The sequence below is a fragment of the Cibotium barometz genome, chromosome 37 (genome assembly GCF_041138505.1).
Source record: "Cibotium barometz isolate CiBa-2024 chromosome 37, ASM4113850v1, whole genome shotgun sequence".
NCBI lineage: Eukaryota > Viridiplantae > Streptophyta > Polypodiopsida > Cyatheales > Cibotiaceae > Cibotium > Cibotium barometz.
The window spans coordinates 10,823,555-10,837,649 of record NC_141082.1 but is presented as its reverse complement, the minus strand read 5'-3'; positions in this window follow the sequence as shown (position 1 = coordinate 10,837,649).

The following is a 14,095-nucleotide window of genomic DNA, read 5'->3' as shown; positions in this document are numbered from 1 at the left end:
CTCCATCAAGAACTCCAAACGCATGATGAAAATCATGATGGTTTAGACTAATTGATGCATAGTCATTGTATTTAATCAACTTTGAACAATGATTAGCTCTCAATGTGTGTGAATGGCATGAGGAAATGATCAATTAGGTGGGATTAGGGTTTTTGTTATGAAAGCCTACATGCAACCCTTGAGAAAGCCCAAGATTGAAAAATTAGCTAATGTAGAGAAATCAACTCATGTAGTGACATGATTAAGGCTTAGTAAGTGTAAGATTCCTCTCCCAACCCCTTTTTGATGTCTAGTATCTTCCCCTGTAATCAACCCCTCTTCAGAAATATAAAGACCTTGTTTCTAACTATTTTAGCCTAGAGAGAGAAAATATTCTAGAGAGAGAATATTCAGATTTTGAATATTTTTGGATAGAAAAATATCTCTTATAATTCAGATGAGTTCCCCTGAAACAGAAATTCAAAAAGAATTTTCCAATGTGCAATTGGAATTAATTGGAAATAGGTATAAAGAACCTTAGTCTAAGGGTCTAGATTTTCAGAAATCTTTAGACTATGGTCCAATTAAGGTTCCTATGGGCCAATAGCATCAATCCATGTGTAGGGAGTAGATAAATCCAATTTGTAAAAAAGAAGATACCCAAAAATGAGTAAATGCTCACATAAGGTGAAGAGTTGAAAATGTACAAGGTTTATTAGTAAAAAACTATGAGCAATATTAAAAATATGAGATATTTTGGGAATAATGATTTTATTATGACACATATGTAAGGAAGGGGAGTCCCTTAAATGCTCACATAAGATGAAGAGTTGAAAATGTACAAGGTTTATTAGTAAAAAACTATGAGCAATATTAAAATGATTCCATTATGACACATATGTAAGGAAGGGGAGTTCTTTAAAGGATGTGCATATTTCACATAAGATGAAGAGTTGAAAATGTACAAGGTTTATTAGTAAAAAACTATGAGCAATATTAAAATGATTCCATTATGACACATATGTAAGGAAAGAGAGTTCTTTAAAGGAGGTGCATATTTCACATGCTTGAATGAGTTTTAAACTCATAAAAATTGAGATATTTCATCTCTCCTCTCTCCTCATTTAAGTCTAGTTCCAAAAAGTTAGCTTAACTGACCTAAAAATGGTCAAATATTGACCAAACTGATTTAGAAAATTCTAGAATCAGTTTGTTTGGTTAGGAGCTCAATTTTTCCTATAAATAGAAGCCTCCCCCTTGTTGAAAAATATATAGTGTCTATGCATCGTTACTCTACTCCACCTAAGCCAAGAACTGTGAATTCATTTAATAATTCACTAGTTCTTGGAGCTTCCCTCTTTCTTCAATCCCCATTAGTGGCTCCATCAACATACTTAACCAATTGATTGGTTGGGGGCCTCTACCGTGAACAAAGAATCAAGCAAGTTGTAAGGTAATTAGTGAATATTGATCTTTCTATAATTTCTCAATGTTTCTCTCTTCTCAACCCCTCTCAAGCTTGAGAAGTTTAATTGGTATGGTTTTTTTTTAAATGCTATTGAAGTTTGAATAGTAGTGAAGAGTTACATAATGCTATTGAAGTTAATTTTCATTTATGTTTAAATTCTAATGATTTTTATGTAAATTCTCTCTCTCACTCAAGAAATGGTCATACTCATGACCCATTCTCAATCCAAATCAAGCTTTTCATAAAGCTTTTCCTTAACCCAAGATTAAGCTATGCTTGAGGCCAAATTAATGGCTTTTTTTTATGCTTTTAGTTTATGTATATTAATGATTCAATCCATTATGGATTAATAATCCAATTAGAGATCATTTTAATTATTTCCTTAATGATAAGCATTATCCCTTAGAAAAATTGAGATTTATCAGTCATAGCAGCGGAGCTATGGCAAAATTTTTATAAAAATTATGCATAAAAGAATTTTTTATATCAAAAGTGTTACTTTTATCATTTTTAATTTTCATGCATAGAAGTATGCATAAAAGAAAAAAATTTTATATTAAAAGTGTTACTTTTATCATTTTAATTTTCATGCATAAAAGTATGCATAAAAGAAAATTTTTATATCAAAAGTGTTACTTTTATCATTTTTAATTTTCATGCATAGAAGTATGCATAAAGGAAAATTTTTTATATCAAAAGTGTTACTTTTATCATTTTTAATTTTTATGCATAGAAGTATGCATAAAGAAAATTTTTATATCAAAAGTGTTACTTTTATCATTTTTAATTTTCATGCATAGAAGTATGCATAAAAGAATTTTTTATATCAAAAGTGTTACTTTTATCATTTTTAATTTTCATGCATAGAAGTATGCATAAAAGAAAAAAATTTTATATTAAAAGTGTTACTTTTATCATTTTAATTTTCATGCATAAAAGTATGCATAAAAGAAAATTTTTATATCAAAAGTGTTACTTTTATCATTTTTAATTTTCATGCATAGAAGTATGCATAAAGGAAAATTTTTTATATCAAAAGTGTTACTTTTATCATTTTTAATTTTCATGCATAGAAGTATGCATAAAGAAAAAAAATTTATATCAAAAGTGTTACTTTTATCATATTGGATTTCATGCATATAGGTATGCATAAAAGATATTCTTTTTATACTAAAAGTGTGATTTTCCTCATAAATGGATTTTATGCTTAACTTAGATGCATAAGAGAAATTCTTTTATTCTAAAAGTGTAATTCCCTACCAAATTGAAATTATGCATAAGAAGATGCATAAAAGATTGATTTTAATTTCGAAAGTGTTAGTCTCCTTAAATGTAATTTATGTATAAATAACTGTGTAGAGAAATCTTATATCAAATATAAGAATTCTCTTTTAAAAAAAAGATATGAAATGTGATAAGATGTGATAAGAGGTGTATGAGATGTGATAAGAATTGATAAGATGCGTATGGAAAGTGATAGGAGGTGATAAGAGGTGTATGAGATGTGATAAGAATTGATAAGATGCGTACGGAAAGTGATAGGATGTGATAAGAGGTGTATGAGATGTGATAAGAATTGATAAGATGCGTATGGAAAGTGATAGGATGTGATAAGAGGTGTATGAGATGTAAAAAGATGTGATAAGATGTGTATGAGATGTGATAAGATTTGATAAGATGCGTATGGAAAGTGATAGGATGTGATAAGAGGTGTATGAGATGTAAAAAGATGTGATAAGATGTGTATGAGATGTGATAGAATGTGTTAAGATGAGTTAGGATGTGTTAAGATGTATATGGGATGTGTTAGGACGAGAATGGATGTAATATGGTTGTATGAATGTAATGTGGATGTATACATGTAGATGTATATGTATGAATGTGAATGTTGATGTGGATGTGGATGTATGGATGTAGATACAGATGTGTATGTATGTATGTGGATGTGTATGTATGAATGAGGATGTAAAAATGGACGTATGTATATAGATGTGGATGTATGGATGTATGTATGTAGATGTGGATGTATGGATGTGATTGTGAATGAAGAGGTGGATGTGAATGTATGGATGTAGATACAGATGTGGATGTATGTATGTAGATGTGGATGTATGTATGTAGATATGGATGTATGGATGTGATTGTGAATGAAGAGGTGGATGTGAATGTATGGATGTAGATACAGATGTGGATGTATGTATGTAGATGTGGATGTATGTATGTAGATGTGGATGTATGGATGTGATTATGAATGAAGAGGTGGATGTGAATGTATGGATGTAGATACGGATGTGGATGTATGTATGTGAATGTGGATGTATGAATGAGGATGTGAAAATGGATGCATGCATGTGAATGTGGATGTATGAATATGAATGTGGATGTGTGGATGTGGAAATGGAGGTATGGATGTATGAATGTAGATGTGGATGTATGCATGTAGATGCGTATGTATGAATGTGAAATTGGATGTATGATGTGGACATACGAACATGGATATGTATGTAGAATAATGAATATGAAGATGTATGTGAGATAATGTAGTCTATATGAGTGAATGGATGAGAACGAGTACACACTGGAGAACGAGTACACACTGGATGGAATGTGGAATAAGTAATGTGGTCCGAGAGTGGATAATATGGAAAGACAAGAGTTCGTTATAGAAACTGTATTTGTGACTGTTTGTAAATGACTGTTTTATGTCAAGAATGCTGGAGAAGCATTTTGACCGTCTTGAGGATTAAGGTCATGAAGACTGAACTGATAAAGTTGCAACTGCTGACGGAGAGTCAATGGAGGACGTCTCGCGTAGCAAGGTCGATCGAGGTCTTGACCAGCCTCGGCTCGATTTAAATGGTGAGCTTCCGGTACGGTGGATGAGGGACCAAGGAAGCGGCCTATGAGTGAAGCGCTAGGTCACCTGCGAAGGATCCTAGAGGGTGCTGACCATACGGTGCTCGGGCTCTGGGTCACCGAAGATACCCACACGTGCGTCGTGGAAGATATTGGAACAAGGAGTAAGAGTTGTTTTGTGAAACCGGGCATGGATCTGGTTGATTGACCTTGCTGGTCTTCAATGGATGAGTCCATGGCTCTTTATATGGATCTGTTGGTTGATCTTGCTGATCTTCAACGAGAGTCCATCTTGATTTTTATAAGTGATTATATTGCCGAGTATTATGGGCTAGGAACTATTGAAAAGGCCCCTGTGTGGACAGGTGGTGAGCGTTCTAGTTGCCAATGATGCCATGGATACTCTGATGAAGGAATGATGGGAAATTATGAATCAACCGGATAAATTGGAAGATTATGATCAGTGGTACTATGGTTTCATTAAAGGATTGTTTTAAAGTTAGTTGATGCTAAGAAAAAGGCAATTTCATATTGGGTGTGTAAGTGGTGTGGCTAGTTCTATGTTTGCATGAACTTCCGGCTAGGGGGCCTTGGAACTCTTTTCCTTGGTACCCGGGACAAAACCTAACCAAATTCCAAAATTGGATCCCATCACTACAGTGGTTGGGCGGTTGGCTAACCCATGGGATCGGATGGGGTTAGGCTGGACTGATGGATCCGTAAATCGAGATTTAATTTCTATTATTACGATAGATGAAGTAAATCCCGGATAGAAATTGTTCTATGGATAGGAATCAACGGCTGTGCCTCTTGATGGGGAAAAAAGCGTTGATCCCAATGATCCAAGTGCAAGTTCTTCCTTGATTTGACCAAGTACCGTTAAAGGTGCAGTCAGATCAGTTTGATCAGTAATGATCTTGACTACGTTAGAGTAAAGAGTTATCCTGGTGGAATCGCCCGTGCTTTCCGGGTAAAGGAAGTTTTTCCGGTTTCGGTTTTGGACAAACCGACGGATTAGTCTCTTGTCCGGATATCCGTGGGCGAGGCCCCGAGTGTGGGACCCCTGTCCCGCGCGAGAAGTGCTACTTCCGCTGCTAGTACCCCAAATCCGTTACTCGGTGGGAACAGGGATCTCATTCTCCCCCAGCCTTAGAGGTATACAGGAGTAAGAATCTTCCTTTCTGATCTTATAATTATTCTCTCTCTAAAATAAAAGAAAGATTCTGTTTAAAAAAGGAAGAACCTTTTTCCTGAATACTTCTCAAGAGTCCCACCTGTTTTAAGATTCAGAACAATGAGTTCAGAAGGAGAATCGATGTTTTGGATATCAAGGTTTTGGTCTTCATTCGAGTACGGCCCAAAAGAAGTTCTTTATCTCTTGGGAAGAAGTTATCTCCCAGATATTGTGGACCAAAGAAAGTAGGTGATTTAGCTTACGAACTTCTTTTATCTCCTCATCTCAAAGTTCTGAATGCCTTCTATAGAAAAATGTGCCAAACCCACATCATGGAAAGACGGTAAAACTTCAATGGCAAGTTACCGTTGGCTTCTAAGTTACGCTAGCTCCTTCCTTTATATAAGTCGTAACTTTTACTTGTCGTTCACAGTAATCTTACTTCCATCGATCTTCTTTCTTTCTTAATCTCCTTCATGGCTTGGCAACAAGAATTAGTTTTATCCATGATGATTTCTCACCTTCAAGACGCAAGGGAGTCTGTGAAGAAAGATTTTATAGAGCAGTATGAGCGCTCACTTTTCCCTCACTTGGGAACTTCTGTAGCGCAGACAAAATGGCGGACCTATCAAGACATAACTAGGGTAACACCCTGGGGTCAGCAGCACTTTCGTAACAATGTCCGCTTGGCCATGGTTATTGAAGCTTTGGGTTGTTACCATATTATAGTAGTGATGTGTGTGAACACACTTAGGACCGCCGGGGCACTTTTTCCCTCACTAGGAGGTTTTTTCCCCCGTGCATTGTATATATGCCCATTATCTTCTAGGGCTTGTTATCTTTCATTTTTGGCACTCATAATACACTACAGTGTTGTGCTCAAGCTTCCTCATTTTCTTGAAGTTGTGTGTGCATTCCTGCAACCCTAATTCCAACATGGGTTTGGGTCCCCGATACTACTGCGTCATGAGATCAAGGCATCCTAGGTTTTCTGAGCGGGTCTTCTTACTGGCGTGTTTTCTTCCTCATGAGAAGATATGCCTTTACCCCGTTTTTGGCTTGCCTCTCAGAGGTCCTTTTCTTAGAACACCTCATACCACTGAGATAGGCGCAGCAATAACCCATAGAATCATTCCCATAGATGAGTTACCTTATACTTGTGCAGCTTGTGAGGACTGCTTTTGTGACCATATGATGGACGGGCTTATGGAAGTGTAAAGAGTTCCTCTATCTTTACTGTATAAGTTCCGAGAATGAATAAAGTTTAAATCTTGTTCGTATTTTGAATCTTGCTCTCTTTAAGACTTATCTTGGTGGTTAATCTTGATTAAAATTTTTCTCTAAGTCTCATATTTGTGAATCTTACGAAATTATCACAAGTTGCGAGATGAGGACATCTCGCGTTTTTTAAGTGGGGTAGAATGTAAGATTCCTCTCCCAACCCCTTTTTGATGTCTAGTATCTTCCCCTGTAATCAACCCCTCTTCAGAAATATAAAGACCTTGTTTCTAACTATTTTAGCCTAGAGAGAGAAAATATTCTAGAGAGAGAATATTCAGATTTTGAATATTTTTGGATAGAAAAATATCTCTTATAATTCAGATGAGTTCCCCTGAAACAGAAATTCAAAAAGAATTTTCCAATGTGCAATTGGAATTAATTGGAAATAGGTATAAAGAACCTTAGTCTAAGGGTCTAGATTTTCAGAAATCTTTAGACTATGGTCCAATTAAGGTTCCTATGGGCCAATAGCATCAATCCATGTGTAGGGAGTAGATAAATCCAATTTGTAAAAAAGAAGATACCCAAAAATGAGTAAATGCTCACATAAGGTGAAGAGTTGAAAATGTACAAGGTTTATTAGTAAAAAACTATGAGCAATATTAAAAATATGAGATATTTTGGGAATAATGATTTTATTATGACACATATGTAAGGAAGGGGAGTCCCTTAAATGCTCACATAAGATGAAGAGTTGAAAATGTACAAGGTTTATTAGTAAAAAACTATGAGCAATATTAAAATGATTCCATTATGACACATATGTAAGGAAGGGGAGTTCTTTAAAGGATGTGCATATTTCACATAAGATGAAGAGTTGAAAATGTACAAGGTTTATTAGTAAAAAACTATGAGCAATATTAAAATGATTCCATTATGACACATATGTAAGGAAAGAGAGTTCTTTAAAGGAGGTGCATATTTCACATGCTTGAATGAGTTTTAAACTCATAAAAATTGAGATATTTCATCTCTCCTCTCTCCTCATTTAAGTCTAGTTCCAAAAAGTTAGCTTAACTGACCTAAAAATGGTCAAATATTGACCAAACTGATTTAGAAAATTCTAGAATCAGTTTGTTTGGTTAGGAGCTCAATTTTTCCTATAAATAGAAGCCTCCCCCTTGTTGAAAAATATATAGTGTCTATGCATCGTTACTCTACTCCACCTAAGCCAAGAACTGTGAATTCATTTAATAATTCACTAGTTCTTGGAGCTTCCCTCTTTCTTCAATCCCCATTAGTGGCTCCATCAACATACTTAACCAATTGATTGGTTGGGGGCCTCTACCGTGAACAAAGAATCAAGCAAGTTGTAAGGTAATTAGTGAATATTGATCTTTCTATAATTTCTCAATGTTTCTCTCTTCTCAACCCCTCTCAAGCTTGAGAAGTTTAATTGGTATGGTTTTTTTTTAAATGCTATTGAAGTTTGAATAGTAGTGAAGAGTTACATAATGCTATTGAAGTTAATTTTCATTTATGTTTAAATTCTAATGATTTTTATGTAAATTCTCTCTCTCACTCAAGAAATGGTCATACTCATGACCCATTCTCAATCCAAATCAAGCTTTTCATAAAGCTTTTCCTTAACCCAAGATTAAGCTATGCTTGAGGCCAAATTAATGGCTTTTTTTTATGCTTTTAGTTTATGTATATTAATGATTCAATCCATTATGGATTAATAATCCAATTAGAGATCATTTTAATTATTTCCTTAATGATAAGCATTATCCCTTAGAAAAATTAAGATTTATCAGTCATAGCAGCGGAGCTATGGCAAAATTTTTATAAAAATTATGCATAAAAGAATTTTTTATATCAAAAGTGTTACTTTTATCATTTTTAATTTTCATGCATAGAAGTATGCATAAAAGAAAAAAATTTTATATTAAAAGTGTTACTTTTATCATTTTAATTTTCATGCATAAAAGTATGCATAAAAGAAAATTTTTATATCAAAAGTGTTACTTTTATCATTTTTAATTTTCATGCATAGAAGTATGCATAAAGGAAAATTTTTTATATCAAAAGTGTTACTTTTATCATTTTTAATTTTTATGCATAGAAGTATGCATAAAGAAAATTTTTATATCAAAAGTGTTACTTTTATCATTTTTAATTTTCATGCATAGAAGTATGCATAAAAGAATTTTTTATATCAAAAGTGTTACTTTTATCATTTTTAATTTTCATGCATAGAAGTATGCATAAAAGAAAAAAATTTTATATTAAAAGTGTTACTTTTATCATTTTAATTTTCATGCATAAAAGTATGCATAAAAGAAAATTTTTATATCAAAAGTGTTACTTTTATCATTTTTAATTTTCATGCATAGAAGTATGCATAAAGGAAAATTTTTTATATCAAAAGTGTTACTTTTATCATTTTTAATTTTCATGCATAGAAGTATGCATAAAGAAAAAAAATTTATATCAAAAGTGTTACTTTTATCATATTGGATTTCATGCATATAGGTATGCATAAAAGATATTCTTTTTATACTAAAAGTGTGATTTTCCTCATAAATGGATTTTATGCTTAACTTAGATGCATAAGAGAAATTCTTTTATTCTAAAAGTGTAATTCCCTACCAAATTGAAATTATGCATAAGAAGATGCATAAAAGATTGATTTTAATTTCGAAAGTGTTAGTCTCCTTAAATGTAATTTATGTATAAATAACTGTGTAGAGAAATCTTATATCAAATATAAGAATTCTCTTTTAAAAAAAAGATATGAAATGTGATAAGATGTGATAAGAGGTGTATGAGATGTGATAAGAATTGATAAGATGCGTATGGAAAGTGATAGGAGGTGATAAGAGGTGTATGAGATGTGATAAGAATTGATAAGATGCGTACGGAAAGTGATAGGATGTGATAAGAGGTGTATGAGATGTGATAAGAATTGATAAGATGCGTATGGAAAGTGATAGGATGTGATAAGAGGTGTATGAGATGTAAAAAGATGTGATAAGATGTGTATGAGATGTGATAAGATTTGATAAGATGCGTATGGAAAGTGATAGGATGTGATAAGAGGTGTATGAGATGTAAAAAGATGTGATAAGATGTGTATGAGATGTGATAGAATGTGTTAAGATGAGTTAGGATGTGTTAAGATGTATATGGGATGTGTTAGGACGAGAATGGATGTAATATGGTTGTATGAATGTGATGTGGATGTATACATGTAGATGTATATGTATGAATGTGAATGTTGATGTGGATGTGGATGTATGGATGTAGATACAGATGTGTATGTATGTATGTGGATGTGTATGTATGAATGAGGATGTAAAAATGGACGTATGTATATAGATGTGGATGTATGGATGTATGTATGTAGATGTGGATGTATGGATGTGATTGTGAATGAAGAGGTGGATGTGAATGTATGGATGTAGATACAGATGTGGATGTATGTATGTAGATGTGGATGTATGTATGTAGATATGGATGTATGGATGTGATTGTGAATGAAGAGGTGGATGTGAATGTATGGATGTAGATACAGATGTGGATGTATGTATGTAGATGTGGATGTATGTATGTAGATGTGGATGTATGGATGTGATTATGAATGAAGAGGTGGATGTGAATGTATGGATGTAGATACGGATGTGGATGTATGTATGTGAATGTGGATGTATGAATGAGGATGTGAAAATGGATGCATGCATGTGAATGTGGATGTATGAATATGAATGTGGATGTGTGGATGTGGAAATGGAGGTATGGATGTATGAATGTAGATGTGGATGTATGCATGTAGATGCGTATGTATGAATGTGAAATTGGATGTATGATGTGGACATACGAACATGGATATGTATGTAGAATAATGAATATGAAGATGTATGTGAGATAATGTAGTCTATATGAGTGAATGGATGAGAACGAGTACACACTGGAGAACGAGTACACACTGGATGGAATGTGGAATAAGTAATGTGGTCCGAGAGTGGATAATATGGAAAGACAAGAGTTCGTTATAGAAACTGTATTTGTGACTGTTTGTAAATGACTGTTTTATGTCAAGAATGCTGGAGAAGCATTTTGACCGTCTTGAGGATTAAGGTCATGAAGACTGAACTGATAAAGTTGCAACTGCTGACGGAGAGTCAATGGAGGACGTCTCGCGTAGCAAGGTCGATCGAGGTCTTGACCAGCCTCGGCTCGATTTAAATGGTGAGCTTCCGGTACGGTGGATGAGGGACCAAGGAAGCGGCCTATGAGTGAAGCGCTAGGTCACCTGCGAAGGATCCTAGAGGGTGCTGACCATACGGTGCTCGGGCTCTGGGTCACCGAAGATACCCACACGTGCGTCGTGGAAGATATTGGAACAAGGAGTAAGAGTTGTTTTGTGAAACCGGGCATGGATCTGGTTGATTGACCTTGCTGGTCTTCAATGGATGAGTCCATGGCTCTTTATATGGATCTGTTGGTTGATCTTGCTGATCTTCAACGAGAGTCCATCTTGATTTTTATAAGTGATTATATTGCCGAGTATTATGGGCTAGGAACTATTGAAAAGGCCCCTGTGTGGACAGGTGGTGAGCGTTCTAGTTGCCAATGATGCCATGGATACTCTGATGAAGGAATGATGGGAAATTATGAATCAACCGGATAAATTGGAAGATTATGATCAGTGGTACTATGGTTTCATTAAAGGATTGTTTTAAAGTTAGTTGATGCTAAGAAAAAGGCAATTTCATATTGGGTGTGTAAGTGGTGTGGCTAGTTCTATGTTTGCATGAACTTCCGGCTAGGGGGCCTTGGAACTCTTTTCCTTGGTACCCGGGACAAAACCTAACCAAATTCCAAAATTGGATCCCATCACTACAGTGGTTGGGCGGTTGGCTAACCCATGGGATCGGATGGGGTTAGGCTGGACTGATGGATCCGTAAATCGAGATTTAATTTCTATTATTACGATAGATGAAGTAAATCCCGGATAGAAATTGTTCTATGGATAGGAATCAACGGCTGTGCCTCTTGATGGGGAAAAAAGCGTTGATCCCAATGATCCAAGTGCAAGTTCTTCCTTGATTTGACCAAGTACCGTTAAAGGTGCAGTCAGATCAGTTTGATCAGTAATGATCTTGACTACGTTAGAGTAAAGAGTTATCCTGGTGGAATCGCCCGTGCTTTCCGGGTAAAGGAAGTTTTTCCGGTTTCGGTTTTGGACAAACCGACGGATTAGTCTCTTGTCCGGATATCCGTGGGCGAGGCCCCGAGTGTGGGACCCCTGTCCCGCGCGAGAAGTGCTACTTCCGCTGCTAGTACCCCAAATCCGTTACTCGGTGGGAACAGGGATCTCACAGTAAGCATTAATTCACCTCTCTTGCCCCTTCTCATGTGCATGGAACTCTAAAAAGAAAAATGTAGTTCCTTTTTTTTGCTCCCTTGTGAGCAAGACGTAAACCACAGCCTAAATAGAAGTTGCTAAGCTTATCATATGAGAGATTAAGCACAAATTAATTGCTCACAAAGCAAAGAAGAGACTTCCATGGAAGGTGCACTGGCACGAACTACCGTGGACTATACAAGAGGGAAGGTCGTGCACTGTTTTCTCCCATTAGACCACCACATGGTTGGTAAATGCCTTCTACCAACAAAATCAAGCCTCAATGGTCATGAGATTAAGCTCCATAACCTCTAGAAAATGCAGATTTTGGTGGCAGCCTAACGGCTCACAAAATTGACATTGCTCTCCATCAAGCATGTAATAGAGGATCTACATACCTTGCTTAATGATTACCCCAAGAAATGGCAACAACAATTGGCTCGAAATGTGTGCTATGGCCATGTAAGATTGCACACAGGAAAGGGATTACAGAGAAAACGTTTTGATTAACATCCCTAATCAAGATTAGTGCATTTTTCCCAATTTTGATCCTACCTTTTTCAAATTTTGGAGCGGCTACCCCAAAAAATGATCCCAATCAAACCCATGACCCCAAAAAGGTTAGAACAACAAATATTAAAAGATTCAACCATCTAGTTTCCCCATTTCCCCATCTTCTTGATCAAGAAAATTAAGAAAACTTAGAAGTTTTCAAAAAATTCCAAGAAAGTGAATCAAAATCAAAGCTCTGATACCAATTGAAATAGATCTAGACCAAATATCAAAGAAGTCAACACATAAAGCTCACATCTAGCATCCATTTGATGAGCATCAAACACATATGAGAAATCCATGTGATTATGATGAAAAGAGAAGAAATCCACATACAAATGTAGCAAAGAAGGTATGTGCATAAGGCCTAATTGATTTAACCTCTCACCATGAGGATGGCTATCAAGCTTGCCATGAGCCCTAGACCATGAAAGGCCATCTCCATGAAAGGAGCCAAGAGTACATGTATGTGTCCAATATAAGAATGATCAAAAGATCTCTACAATGCACCCAAGGCCCTATTTATAGTAAGTAGCCTTGCTCATGGCCCATTATTTACATATTTTGGACATTAGTTTTGCTACATTACAATTCCTTTGAAGAAATCTATCTTACCATTGATCTTATAAATGTCAATCTTAATGTCTTTGGTTATGTAATCTTTCATTATAATAGGAAGAACAAACTACAAAGTAACGCCATCCACAAACATACATTGGTAAATTAAGACAATCATGACACTTCAAGCCACTCAACCTATTATTTTGTGTGTGAAGCACAAACTACAAAACACTGTTGTGGAGAAAATTGGCAATATTTCCTAAAAACGAGAAACATTTGGCATCTTTCAAAGATTCCATAAAAAAGGTTAACTTTCTACCTCTTTTTGAAAAGTGGTTTATGCATGCGTACAACACTTTCAAAAAATGATAATATTTTGGGCAATTTACACGTTTCTTACAAAAATCGACATAAAAAAAAGACTTCGTTTTGCTTACTTTTTGAGATTATAATTGAAAATCTGATAATAAATTTTCAAAAAACATGCCAAAATAGAGACAATGTTTATTATTACCATCTTCAATCTAGAAAAAACTTGATACAAATGTAGAAAGAAGCTATTTTCTAAAGATAAAGCTTATGGCATAGTTATGGTTTCTTATAATCATTGCTATCTATACCAACACCATCAATAGTTCATGTGCCTTTCCCTGAGAAGGTAGACTATGCATCCTCTTCTTCACTGTCCACAAATACATTTTTTTCTTTTATGTGTACACTTAAAGATAAGACTCCTTGGCTCATCTACCATGCTAGCATGATAGAGGATGTGCTACAAAGTGCAACTATAAAAAATTATCTATGTATATGAATATATAACAAAAGTGTTATCTTGATACAACTATTATCTTAATTATAAAACCCTACTTTGGCT